Source organism: Taudactylus pleione, unplaced genomic scaffold (genome assembly GCF_031769625.1).
Source record: "Taudactylus pleione unplaced genomic scaffold, aTauple2 ptg000085l, whole genome shotgun sequence".
Classification (NCBI taxonomy): domain Eukaryota; kingdom Metazoa; phylum Chordata; class Amphibia; order Anura; family Myobatrachidae; genus Taudactylus; species Taudactylus pleione.
Genome location: NW_028284487.1, coordinates 5,486,559 through 5,501,420, shown reverse-complemented (window position 1 = coordinate 5,501,420; position 14,862 = coordinate 5,486,559).

Genomic DNA, 14,862 nt, shown 5'->3' with positions numbered 1-14,862 from the left:
ATGGTGGAGGGTGCCTACACTGAACGACTAGGCACTGCAGGGGATGGGGAACGATGGTACAATTACGATGTCGCAATTGTACTGCCTTTACCTCATCTGCTAGTGGATGTGCGCCTTTTGTGTAGGTCACTTGTTTGCCTTTATGAATAACATAACATTTAATATGATTGGTTACAATTAATTAAGACGTTAGCATAGCATTAAGTATATAGAAAAATGTTAACCTATATTATGGTTGGTAGTTAATAGTGTATTCTGTAAACATCTTTTGATGTTTGTAGGCTACATCCTCAGATCTGTCTCAGAACTGTTGTGGTCTCTGTGGGAACGTGTCTCATAGAGCCTGGCTCAGATCAGCATGCAATGCCGATATTTACAGTTTTAGCGAATGCTAGCTATTGCACATGCGTGAAAGCGGCACTGCGCACGCGTAGCGATTGTTTTGAGATCAAGCACACACAGAGGATTCACTTGCAAAGTGAGTGACAGGTAGTCAGCATTTGGGTAAGAGGGAGGTAACGGGGGGGGCTTAGAAAAACGCAGGTGTGTCGGACCATTTAAACTGTTTTCAGGGGGTACATAAATTAGCCACTGCACTCTTGCTTGCAACAGGAGACTCCTCTGCGTGTCTGGAGACAAACTGTGTCTGCGGCATCTTAGACTTACTCAGAAGGCTGATGGCCGCCTGATCTGTGTTCAGTGTTTCCGGTTTTGTGCGTGAGCAGCGGATGTGAGATGCTATCAGTGGGCGTCTCTAAGCACTGTACGGCGGGCGAGTCATTAGCATATTTTCTAAATTGTGATCCGTGAGACATCGTAGCTGTGATGGCATTTGCATGAGAATCTGAATCAGACCCACTTTCCGGACAAATAAACAAACCTTTTCTTTATTCAGACTTATGGTTTGTGGATTCATAGTAATTCTCTAACATTATACATATGTTTCACATTAAGTATAATAGAATTTCCACTAGATTCAAATAAAAAGGGTCTCGCTACATAGAACCCATAGAAACTTGATTCTGTGATTCACCCAATAAAATTTAATTTGAATGTATTTGCGGCTTCCAGCTGCAATTAAACAGAATTGCACATTTCTATGAGCATTTGAACCAATACAGCTGAACCAATAGGAATCGGTATGTATTGCCGCCGGAAGTCAGCCCAGCGGATGAAATACAGACGCTGGAAGGCCGGCAGATGAAGATCCCGACAGGGGAGGTAAGTAGGCTATCCCTAACCCTCTCCTCTCCAACCCTCCTTCAGGGTTGCCTAACCCTAACCTCCCCGCTAGTGCCTAACAGTAACCTCCCACCAAGGGTGTCTAAACCCAACCTCTCCTCCCCGCACCCTAACGCTCCCGGGGGAGTGCCTAACCCTAACCTCCCCCCTAGCCTAACCCTCCCCAGGGGGGTGCCTAACCCTAAGTCTCCCCAGGGGGTGCCTAACCCTAACATCCCCCCGGGGGTGCCTGACCCTTAACCCCCTGGGGGGGGGTGCCTGACCCTAAGTCCCCATGGGAGACCCTAAACCTAACCCTCCTCCCTGCAGCTATCCGCTCCCGTCACCCGGCTTACCTACGATCGGTATGTCGGGCATCGGGATTTCGGCATGGGGCTAATGATAGGCGTCAGTATTTAGATGCCTATCGTTAGTCCCATGCTGGGATTTCACTGTCCTGACTACATACCGAACAAATGTGTGTGAAAAAGCTAAGAAAAAAGCGGTCACTTCTCTCCGAGCACATCGCAGGGACGGGCTCCTTTCTTTAATACATTTGACCGGTATGATCACATACTGCAACGCAATCGGGGCTGTCATCAGAAATCATGGGGCCCGGGAGTGCCAAAATAGGCAGCCCCCCCCCACAATCCCAGACACTTACCTTAGTTACCTCACTCTTCTTATTATTCTGTTGTAGCTGCTCCCCAGTCCTCACATTCCGCGGCTCCTCACTTATTCAGTGGCGTGACGTTATAACGTCCCGTCGTGCCGGCTAACAAGAAACACTTTATTGTACAGGGGAGGCAGTGGGTGACGCCAGAGAGAGGGTGACATGGAGAGGCAGTGGGTGATGCCAGGGAATGGATGATGGGGGAGTCAGAAGGTGATGCCAGGGCATGGCAGTGGGTGATGTGCAGGATGACGGTGAGAGGCAGTGGCTGGCAGGAGAGATAGGTGACTGGTAGATATAGTGATAGATGGAGAGGTAGTGGGTGACAGGAGAGGGTGACGAGAAGAGGCAGTGGGTGATAGGGAGAAGCAGAGTGACGGGGAGAGGGTGATGCTTTGTAGAAAGGGTGACAGGAGAGAAAGGGTGATGGGGAGATAGTGACACAGGGGAGAGGCAGTGGGTGACGCCAGGGAGAGGGTGACAGGGAGAGGCAGTGGGTGACGCCGGGGATAGGGTGACAGGCAGTGGCTGATGCCAGGTAGAGAGTGAAAAGGAGAGGCAGTGGGTGATGCCAAGTAGAGGGTGAAAGACAGTGGGTGACACGTAGAGAATAATGGGGAGGCAGTGGGTGATACAAAGGGGGGCACTGGGCTGGATGGAAAGAGGGCAGTGAGATGGTGGTGGGAGGGGGAGAACACTAGGCTGGAAAAAGGGTACTCTGGGCTGAATGATGGAGGGACACTGTGACGGGGGGGTTCTTGCTGAGGGGTAGTTAGATGGAGGCAGTGGGAAGGTTGGAGAAGGAAGGGGGTAGACACTGGGATGGGGGAGTCAGCGAGATGGTGGGGACACTGGGCTGGATGGGGGGCACTGGGCAGGATGAAAAGGGGATCACTGTGACTGGACTGTTTGCATAGTACCTGCGCCAAATAGTATTGCACATGGTACATGTCCTGCAGTTTTGGAATTGCAGAAAGAGAACAGAGCAATGATCTGCAGCACAAAAGATGTAATCTGGGGAATTGTTTTTCCACATCTAATGTTTTGCAGCTCATTGGACTCCCTCTGCAATTCCAAAATCCCGGCACATGTACTATGTGCAATTCTAATATATTTGGCACAGGCACAGCATGTGAATACAAAATAAAAAATACACCTGACCATACCTATATAGTGGTTTCTCTGCGATGGGGAACCTCTGAAGAAATTGATCCTCCCTTGGCAGACGGTGTCTTCAGTCGGTATTCACTATTCATATAGGAAATCCCATTGTCCGGAAGATGCCTGTTTGTGAAGGAATATAACTAATGCGTGTAGGACTATAACTAATGTCATTATCATACAACAAAGGTTCAACCAGATTCGCCACCTGTGTCCCCTCCGACCTCCTGCCCATATGTCACTCCAGCCTCTTGCTCCATGTCCCATCTAACTCTGTGTCTTTCCAGCCACATACCCCGTGTCATCTCCAGCCACCTGCTCCGTTTCCCCTCCAGATCCCTGCGCCACTACAGCTTCCTGCCCCAAGTTTCCTGCAGCCTTCTACTCCGTGTCACCTTCAGATCCCTGCAACATTCCAGCCTCCTGCTCCATGTCCCCTCTAGCCATCTGGGTCTCTCCAGCCTCCTATTAACTCCAGCCGCCTGTCCCATATCCCCTCTAACCTCCTGTATCTCTCCTGCCCCCCTGCACTGTTTCGCCTCCAGCTCGCTGTGTCATTCAAGTCTACTACTCCATGTCATTCTAGTCTCCTAATCCCTGTGTCCCCTCCTGCTCCATGTCCCCTCTAGCCATCTGGGTCTCTCCAGCCTCCTGCTCCATGTCCCCTCTAGCCATCTGGGTCTCTCCAGCCTCCTGCACCCTATTAACTCCAGCCGCCTGTCCCATATCCCCTCTAACCTCCTGTATCTCTCCTGCCCCCTGCACTGTTTCGCCTCCAGCTGTTTCACCTCCAGCTCGCTGTGTCATTCAAGTCTACTACTCCATATCATTCTAGTCTCCTAATCCCTGTGTCACCTCCTGTCCCATGTCACCTGAGCTTCCTGCCTTATGGCACTCCAGCCTTCCGCCCCTTGTCTTTCCAGACTTCTGCCCTATTCTTTCCAGCCTTTCGCCCCCTTTGTCTTTCCAGCCCCCTGCCTGTCTTTCAAGCCACCTGCCCACTTGTCTTTCCAGCCTTCTGCCCCCTTGTCTTTCAAGCCTCCTGCTCCCTTGTCTTTCAGGCCTCCTGCCCCGTCTTTCAAGCCATCTGCCCCCTTGTCTTTCCAGCCTTCCGCTCCCTTGTCTTTCAAGCCACTTGTCCCCTTGTCTTTCCAGCCTCCTGCCGTCTTTCAAGCCACCTGCCCCTTTCCGTCCCCTTTTCTTTCCAGCCTCCTGCCCCCTTATCTTTCCAGCCTGTGTCCCCCTCTTATCGTTTGCATGGTCCTCTGTTAACTGGTCCACCTCACCCGCGCGGAAGGCAGCTCCTCTCTTTGGCAGGGAGCGCAACATGAAGTCACGTGGTCAGCGTCGCGCTCCCAGTAATCCGGCATGGTCTTGCTCGGTGGCACAACAGCAGTTAATGCATAATGGCAACGAATGGTACGGTGTACCGGCTGCCAAGTATTTAACAGTATGTCGTACTGTTAAATGGAAGGCGGAGCGGGAGGGCATCCCTGGGCTTGTGCATGGGCAACGGCAGGGGTTAGGAGCAGGCGGGCCCCCGGAGTGTCCGGCCGCGGCATTGTTAGGTGGCGGAACGGGAGGGCTTACCTGGGCTTGTGCGGCGGCAGGGGGTAAGAGCGGGCTTCTCTCCGAATGCACAGAAGGACAATGGAGGGGCTTTTGGGTCATAGACCCGAAGTCCCTCTATCTTACCAACAGAGCGGTCCTTTGCAGAGTTCGTCATGCATACCGGCATTACCAACGCTGGCATGCACGCGAAGACCGTCGGAAAGCATCATATCCTGCCTGCGATGCGTCATGCATCCCGCCCTGAGTATGTGATCATTGGTAAAAGGGCCATTATATGTTTTTTTATACTATTTTTCTGAAATAACAGGAGGGCAGCTATACCTTTCCTTATTATAGTAATACTTATCAGGTAACATAGCATCAGACAACCAGAGCAGGCAGGTGAGAGGATGTAAGTTATATTTAATGCATTGCCAGGCTAATCAAAACTAAGCAAGACTGTGCAAGTTCTGGGAAGGGACTCGGGAGGCTCCTTTATATATATATATAATTATATACACATAGACATGGTCATGCCTTCTGCCTAGGGGCTGCTTTTCTTCAGGCTCTTGTTGTACTTGGCCACGGCCTTGCTGGCTGCAGTGATCGTACGCCTGGACAGCGCTCCGGGAAACAGTAAGGAGACGGCGGACTGGATGTCCCTCTCATTCAGCGTCTGCCTCCGGTTCTTACGCACCAGCTGGCCGGCCTGACTGGCGATGTTCCCCAACAGGACGTGGACGAATGAGGACATGACATCCAGCGCCTGGGCAGATATAGCGCTGTCAGGGTGAACGGTCCTTAGTAACTCGGCGATGTAGGAGTTGAACGACTCATGTGTGTTGCCATGGCCGGTCCCTACAGCCAGTGAGCTGGCGGCCCCGTTCCTCCTCCTCCCGCCTCGTCTACGCTGCCGCCTTTTCGCCATATCTCCTCCCGTACTGATCAACTGTCACCGGTGTAACGATCTCGCCGCTATTTATACCCGCCGCGGGGCTGGGGGACCGGTAAACGGAGCGCTTCTCGCGCTGGGGAAGAGGTGATGTCACATCACGTGCTATATAACCCGTGCTATATACCCTGCACTGTCTGAGACCAGGCAGTATGGCTTTATGCGGTGACCAGTACACATCTGTCTGATAATCTGTTTACAATAAAACTGCATATACATTATATACATACTCTGCAGGCTTAGACAACCTGTGACTTACCTATTGCTATATAAAATGGTTTAACAGCATTCTGGGATTTGTAGTTCACCAACGCTGTTGATCCCTATTTTTGGTAGAATAGGAGAGTTTACATGGAAGCGTAATATCTAGGAACATATAAGGAGCTCAGCTGGTTTAGTTAGTATCAGTGGAATTTCCACCTTCCCCAATGCTCTGCTTTAGATTATGAGAGGAGGAATTAGAAATTTTTAAGTGGGACATTCATTTTGGGGACTCTTCAAAAATGCATTCATGCAACACTAGTCAGGTATTGAACTTGCCGTGCTTCTAATCACATGCTACTATCTAATCGGCGCAATTCATCATCTCCCTTGTCACCCAAATCTAAAAAATTCTAATCTAAAAAAAAGTATTTGTGAGATTGTGATTTTGTCCATGCAATGTTTTTATTGTCTCTTGAAGCATTTTTACCAATATTTCTATTTTGCTCTGATAAATATAGTTTCTTATCACCCCATATTGGAGTCTATTCATTATCCCTTATTTTCTACAAAAGTAACGGCAATAGGGATCGCGGGGATCGCGGGGACAGCTGATCTTCAGATTAATTGTCTCCGCACCTCAGCAATGTAGAATTTCTCTGGTGTTTTAGTATCCACTGCTGCTACTCATAGCAAGTTGAATGCTAAGTTATTACTTACAAACTTGAGTCTCTTACTGAAACAGATTTCAGTAATCCTTGCTGGCACCAAGCCCCCAAGACCACCACCACCACCACCAACCCATCGCACCCACCACTGATGGTCATCTGGAGAAAGGACTGAAGGCAGGTGTCTGGCAAGGAAGAAAGCACTGCCTACCAGATCATCACTGCACTTTTCTGACAGGTGTGCTCTGTATTTTCTGCATTCACTAAACACCAACGAATGTTTGGAGGGGAGGGGATCTATATGTTGGATGATGTATGTGCATCGAAATTGGTAGAGTACCCCACAAGATAGTTGCCCTGGGACCAACATAAACCTTTATCTGGCCCTGTAGCCTACTATGGGCTAACATCCTCTGAAGATGGCGTTAGCTGCCATGGCCAAGATCCGAAGGGCTAAGCTTCTCCGATATTTGCTATGATGTCCTCATTCTAAATGCCATCATTACATTACAAAAAAAAAACAGCATTTACGGAGGATTGGCAGCAAATTTAGTGTAATAAATATGCCCCTTAATCATAATCATTGGTTTTCACCTCTTTAATTTCAGAATGCACAATAATATTAATATCAAGTATGCACAGTTAAGTCAAAGAAAATGCAAGTGGGGACAAGCAGGGAATTAACATTGTACGGCTGTGGACATGTAAATCCAATGAAAAAAAAAAAGAGTTGTAAAAAAGGAAATACAATTTCTCATTTCATTTCTCCAATACATCAAACACTACATCACCTGGATGGTGCTTATAGTGTAACAGATGTTAGAACTTAATTTATAAAATTTACATATTGTATACTAAGAGTATATTAGGATTTCTAGTTGTACTGATTATCTGGATAGTCTTTACGTTGTGTTTTTTTTGTCCAGTCCTTTTTAGGGAGTTGGTGAGCTTCCAGGTGAATACATAAAGTGTAGGACTCCAACACGTCCACTAATTGTGTTCTCAAGATCTGGTGATTAATCCTGTAGTAATACCTTTACATCAAAGGCACCCAAGAAATAAGGTCCAATGCCATTTATTGTATAGTATAATAATAACTATTTAATACACTCATTAAAAACAGCTCAAATACTATTATATTAAAAACACTTAACTAAAAGCATAGAGAATCTTTCTCCGGAGAAACCCAGCACGTAGTTTCGTTGGTGGCTTCTTTCCTGGTGTAATCGGTATCCCAGTGCCGGGTCAGGGTTATTCTTGAAAATCCTAGAGCCTCAAAAACTTAGTTGACATAAAACGAAGCAGAATCAACAGTGTTCAGATAAAAGGCATAGATTTGCGGGTTACCCTGAAGTACAGTAGGCATATAACAATACCAACCCTTTGTTGTGTCATGCCTGAGGTGTCAATCTAAAATATAATTTTCAACTATTATGAACATTTATAAACAATCTCTGATTTGAAAAGTAATCAGGAAGGTTAAGTTTGGGATCCCCAGAAACTACAGGAGAGACATGGTGCAAGCTAGCCACCCTGTCCAGATTATACAGATTCCGGTAAAGAAGTCGGTAAAATGGAAAATCCTCCTAGGGCATCCTCCCTATTGAGTCCATTTTAGGAGGAAATTGCAAATCTCATTCCGTTTTTCATGTCAACTTTGGGCACTGGATTACTCTCCAGGATCAAACCCAGCACCACCGCAAGTTGCACGATCTGATGTAGGATTTGTATTGGCTGGAGAGCCATCTAACCAATTGTTTAATGTCTCGCTTTGGGCTCACCCCTGCCACAGTAGATAACATTCTTAAATTGAAAAGTACATACACTATGTAGGCAAAAGTGATTGGACACCCCCACACGAAATGCATACCATGCATACCATTGCACACAAATTCCTAATGGACACTAATGTGGTGCTTTCCACAAGAACACTTTGTAGGGAGACCCATACACTTGCAGTTCTATGGAAACAACAAATGTTTTTATCGGGACGACAATGCCACTTGACATGTTTCCAGGGCAATGCTGGACTGGTATACAGAAAATTCAGTAACCCGGATGGACTGGTCAGCTTAGAGTCCAGATCTTAACCCAATTGAGAACCTGTGAAACGCTTTTGGAGCGACAGGTGTGTTTGAGGCCCACTCGACCTTTAGTGTCACTGTACTTAAGGCAGAATGCAAAACACACCGCCTGCTGTTGTCCAGGAACTTGTGGACAGTGTGCAAGAAAGGTGTCTCCAGTAATCAATGCACTAAGTGGACCTACAAAGTACTGACGTCAATAACATTTTGTTGATATATTTGCTGTCAGTGTCCAATCACTTTTGTCTACATAGTGTACAACTTCCTTATGAGGAAAGGACCACTGACTCTCCCATAACTATGAAAGCTGGGGGAATACAAGTTTTACCCATTTCCAGGCCCTTGCTCTCAATCTCCATGGCTTATCCCATGACTTCCTTATTTAGAGGTGTCCTCTCATGTGGCTGCAGAGCTGTGTGGAGGGACCTCTTGCTTATCTTTATGGTCACTTTCCGTTACTGGCTGTAGTAGTTACTCTCAAGATTGTCTTGTTTGCTTTAATTGGGGGAAAAGCATGCTGATTCTAAAGGTGCCAATGATAAACCGTGGCAAGGGTCCTTTGTCCTATGTTTGCCCATACATCCTGAACATGTTGCTTGACATGATTTGGAGGCATGTGTTTTATCAGTAGCAGGCTGTTTTTTCCTTCATAGCAGGTAAAGAACGGAATTCCCACCAATAAGGGTGGTAGCCTTGAATCCACCTGTTTCTTGCATTGTGCCCACATGGTAGAGGGGGATATATTTTACCCTGCCCTGTTTCCTTGTGCATCTGCTAGGAATGTCATGCTGAAAGGTAGGCCCTCCAAGTGAAAGAAAATATAACATTTTTGACTGGGGCATCTGAGTCAACTTTACAGTTTGCCCAATAGATGTTAGGTGTGTTATACCCACCTGTAGTATGTTGAGAGCAGCCATGCTGCATGCTTGTCATTGCAAGTGCAACTAAGAGTCTGTAATAGTGTCCTCCTTGGCTGGCACATGATTTATATTGTATAGTGCAGCGCTGGCCAACCCGTGGCTCCCGAGCCACATGCGGTTCTTTTGTTTCTAAGATGCGTCTCCCACCACTAGAACTGGGAACGATGGTCTCTGAAGTGATCAGAGACTAAAGAAGCCTCCGATCTCTTCAGAGGCCAGCATTCCCAGTGATGCAGCACACTGGAGATGTCATGATGTCACCCGCGATGTGAGGAGCCTGCCCTGCGCACGTGCCTGTCTAGTTAGATCCAGTCACAGGGAGCAGGAGCCAGAGCCAGTGTGGTCAGGTAAGTACTGGGCTGGGGGCACTGCGTAAGGGGCACTACTTTAGGTGGCACAAATACAAGGGACACTGCATAAGGGGCGGGGCACAAATACAGGGGGCACTGCATAAGGGGCACAAATACAGGGGGCACTGCATAATGGGCTCAAATATAAGGGGCACTGCATAAGGGGCACAAATACAGGAGGCACTGCATAAAGGGCACAAATACAGGGGGCACTGTATAATGGGCTCAAATATAAGGAGCACTGCATAAGGGGCACAAATACAGGGGGCACTGCATAATGGGCTCAAATATAAGGGGCACTGCATAAGGGGCACAAATATAGGCGGCACTGCATAAGGGGCACAAATATAGGAGGCACTGCATAAGGGGCACATATACAGGAGGCACTGCATAAGGGACACAAATAGGTCATGCTCCTGCAAGTGTCATACCAAAGGTGTGCGCACAAAAATGGGTCGTGGCCTTGTGACAGCTAGGCCACACCCTATTTTTGAGAGCGCCCTTCGCACATGCTTCCTGTCGGCTCTTTAGCTTAGCTACAGGTATTTTTTGGCTCTTTGCCTCTGACAGGTTGCCCACCCCTGGTATAGTGAGAACTGGCATCTCAGGACTAAATAGCATCTTGTATAGTGAGAACTGGCTTCTCAGGACTTAAGGTGGCTACACACATGGCGATAATTTACCCGATCTGGCCGATTTCGACGCATCGGAATGACAGATCATGTAAAATATGCACAAATCGTGAGTCTCCACTCATGATGCGATTCGCGTCCCCGTAGGTCGCACATCGCATCTTCAGATCTGCCGTGCTCTAGGGCAGATCTGACAATCTCAAGTCACGATGCACTGGATAGTTTAGGAAGCTCGATAGATCGTGCGTCAAATTGGCAGCTTTTTCAGACCAAATCGCGCACATGACTGCCGGGGAGAGTTCAGGGGGAAATCGTACACATCGTGGGATTGTGAGCACATCGCTATGTGTGTAGGCACCTTAAATGGCATCTTGTATAGTGAGAACTGGCTTCTCAGGACCAAATGGCATCTTTTATAGTGAGAACTGGCTTCTCAGGACTAAATGGCATCTTGTATAGTGAGAACTGGCTTCTCAGGACTAAATGGCATCTTGTATAGTGTGAACTGGCATCTCAGGACTAAATGGCATCTTGTATAGTGTGAACTGGCATCTCAGGACTAAATGGCATCTTGTATAGTGTGAACTGGCATTTCAGGACTAAATGGCATCTTGTATAGTGAGAACTGGCTTCTCAGGACTAAATGGCATCTTGTATAGTGTGAACTGGCATCTCAGGACTAAATGGCATCTTGTATAGTGTGAACTGGCTTCTCAGGACTAAATGGCATCTTGTATAGTGTGAACTGGCATCTCAGGACTAAATGGCATCTTGTATAGTGAGAACTGGCATCTCAGGACTAAATGGCATCTTGTATAGTGTGAACTGACATTTCAGGACTAAATGGCATCTTGTATAGTGTGAACTGGCTTCTCAGGACTAGATGGCATCTTGTATAGTGAGTACTGGCTTCTCAGGACGAAATGGCATCTTGTATAGTGTGACCTGGCATGTCAGGACTAAATTGCATCTTATATAGTGAGAACTGGCATCTCAGGACTAAATGGCATCTTGTATAGTGAGAACTAGCATCTCAGGACAAAATGGCATCTTGTATAGTGAGAGCTGGCATCTCAGGACTAAATGACATCTTGTATAGTGAGAACTGGCATCTCATGACAAAATGGCATCTTGTATAGTGAGAACTGGCATCTCAGGACTAAATGACATCTTGTATAGTGAGAACTGGCTTCTCAGGACAAAATGGCATCTTGTATAGTGAGAACTGGCTTCTCAGGACAAAATGGCATCTTGTATAGTGAGAACTGGCTTCTCAGGACTGAATGGCATCTTGTATAGTGTGAACTGGCATCTCAGGACTAAATGTCATCTTGTATAGTGTGAACTGGCTTCTCAGGACAAAATGGCATCTTGTATAGTGAGAACTGGCTTCTCAGGACTAAATGGCATCTTGTATAGTGTGACCTGGCATGTCAGGACTAAATTGCATCTTATATAGTGAGAACTGGCATCTCAGGACTAAATGGCATCTTGTATAGTGAGAACTGGCATCTCAGGACAAAATGGCATCTTGTATAGTGAGAGCTGGCATCTCAGGACTAAATGGCATCTTGTATAGTGAGAACTGGCATCTCATGACAAAATGGCATCTTGTATAGTGAGAACTGGCATCTCAGGACTAAATGGCATCTTGTATAGTGAGAACTGGCTTCTCAGGACAAAATGGCATCTTGTATAGTGAGAACTGGCTTCTCAGGACAAAATGGCATCTTGTATAGTGAGAACTGGCATCTCAGGACTGAATGGCATCTTGTATAGTGTGAACTGGCATCTCAGGACTAAATGGCATCTTGTATAGTGTGAACTGGCTTCTCAGGACAAAATGGCATCTTGTATAGTGTGAACTGGCATCTCAGGACTAAATGGCATCTTGTATAGTGTGACCTGGCATCTCAGGACTGAATGGCATCTTGTATAGTGTGAACTGGCATCTCAGGACTAAATGGCATCTTGTATAGTGTGACCTGGCATCTCAGGACTGAATGGCATCTTGTATAGTGTGAACTGGCATCTCAGGACTAAATGGCATCTTATATAGTGAGAACTGGCTTCTCAGGACAAAATGGCATCTTGTATAGTGAGAACTGGCTTCTCAGGACAAAATGGCATCTTATATAGTGAGAACTGGCTTCTCAGGACAAAATGGCATCTTGTATAGTGAGAACTGGCTTCTCAGGACTAAATGGCATCTTGTATAGTGAGAACTGGCATCTCAGGACTAAATGGCATCTTGTATAGTGAGAACTGGCTTCTCAGGACAAAATGGCATCTTGTATAGTGAGAACTGGCTTCTCAGGACAAAATGGCATCTTGTATAGTGAGAACTGGCTTCTCAGGACTGAATGGCATCTTGTATAGTGTGAACTGGCATCTCAGGACTAAATGTCATCTTGTATAGTGTGAACTGGCTTCTCAGGACAAAATGGCATCTTGTATAGTGAGAACTGGCTTCTCAGGACTAAATGGCATCTTGTATAGTGTGACCTGGCATGTCAGGACTAAATTGCATCTTATATAGTGAGAACTGGCATCTCAGGACTAAATGGCATCTTGTATAGTGAGAACTGGCATCTCAGGACAAAATGGCATCTTGTATAGTGAGAGCTGGCATCTCAGGACTAAATGGCATCTTGTATAGTGAGAACTGGCATCTCATGACAAAATGGCATCTTGTATAGTGAGAACTGGCATCTCAGGACTAAATGGCATCTTGTATAGTGAGAACTGGCTTCTCAGGACAAAATGGCATCTTGTATAGTGAGAACTGGCTTCTCAGGACAAAATGGCATCTTGTATAGTGAGAACTGGCATCTCAGGACTGAATGGCATCTTGTATAGTGTGAACTGGCATCTCAGGACTGAATGGCATCTTGTATAGTGTGAACTGGCTTCTCAGGACAAAATGGCATCTTGTATAGTGTGAACTGGCATCTCAGGACTAAATGGCATCTTGTATAGTGTGACCTGGCATCTCAGGACTGAATGGCATCTTGTATAGTGTGAACTGGCATCTCAGGACTAAATGGCATCTTGTATAGTGTGACCTGGCATCTCAGGACTGAATGGCATCTTGTATAGTGTGAACTGGCATCTCAGGACTAAATGGCATCTTATATAGTGAGAACTGGCTTCTCAGGACAAAATGGCATCTTGTATAGTGAGAACTGGCTTCTCAGGACAAAATGGCATCTTATATAGTGAGAACTGGCTTCTCAGGACAAAATGGCATCTTGTATAGTGAGAACTGGCTTCTCAGGACTAAATGGCATCTTGTATAGTGAGAACTGGCTTCTCAGGACTAAATGGCATCTTGTTTAGTGAGAACTGGCTTCTCAGGACTAAATGGCATCTTGTATAGTGTGAACTGGCATCTCAGGACTGAATGGCATCTTGCATAGTGTGAACTGGCATCTCAGGACTGAATGGCATCTTGTATAGTGAGAACTGGCATCTCAGAACTAAATGGCATCTTGTATAGTGTGTGCTGGCTTCTCAGGACAAAATGGCATCTTGTATAGTGAGAGCTGGCTTCTCAGGACTAAATGGCATCTTGTATAGTGTGTGCTGGCTTCTCAGGACAAAATGGCATCTTGTATAGTGAGAGCTGGCTTCTCAGGACAAAATGGCATCTTGTATAGTGAGAACTGGCATCTCAGGACTAAATGGCATCTTGTATAGTGAGAACTGGCTTCTCAGGACTAAATGGCATCTTGTATAGTGAGAACTGGCATCTCAGGACTAAATGGCATCTTGTATAGTGAGAACTGGCTTCTCAGGACAAAATGGCATCTTGTATAGTGAGAACTGGCTTCTCAGGACAAAATGGCATCTTATATAGTGAGAACTGGCTTCTCAGGACAAAATGGCATCTTGTATAGTGAGAACTGGCTTCTCAGGACTAAATGGCATCTTGTATAGTGAGAACTGGCTTCTCAGGACTAAATGGCATCTTGTTTAGTGAGAACTGGCTTCTCAGGACTAAATGGCATCTTGTATAGTGTGAACTGGCATCTCAGGACTGAATGGCATCTTGCATAGTGTGAACTGGCATCTCAGGACTGAATGGCATCTTGTATAGTGAGAACTGGCATCTCAGGACTAAATGGCATCTTGTATAGTGTGTGCTGGCTTCTCAGGACAAAATGGCATCTTGTATAGTGAGAGCTGGCTTCTCAGGACAAAATGGCATCTTGTATAGTGAGAACTGGCATCTCAGGACTAAATGGCATCTTGTATAGTGAGAACTGGCTTCTCAGGACTAAATGGCATCTTGTATAGTGAGAACTGGCATCTCAGGACTAAATGGCATCTTGTATAGTGAGAACTGGCTTCTCAGGACTAAATGGCATCTTGTATAGTGAGAACTGGCATCTCAGGACTGAATGGCATCTTGTATAGTGTGAACTGGCATCTCAGGACTAAATGGCA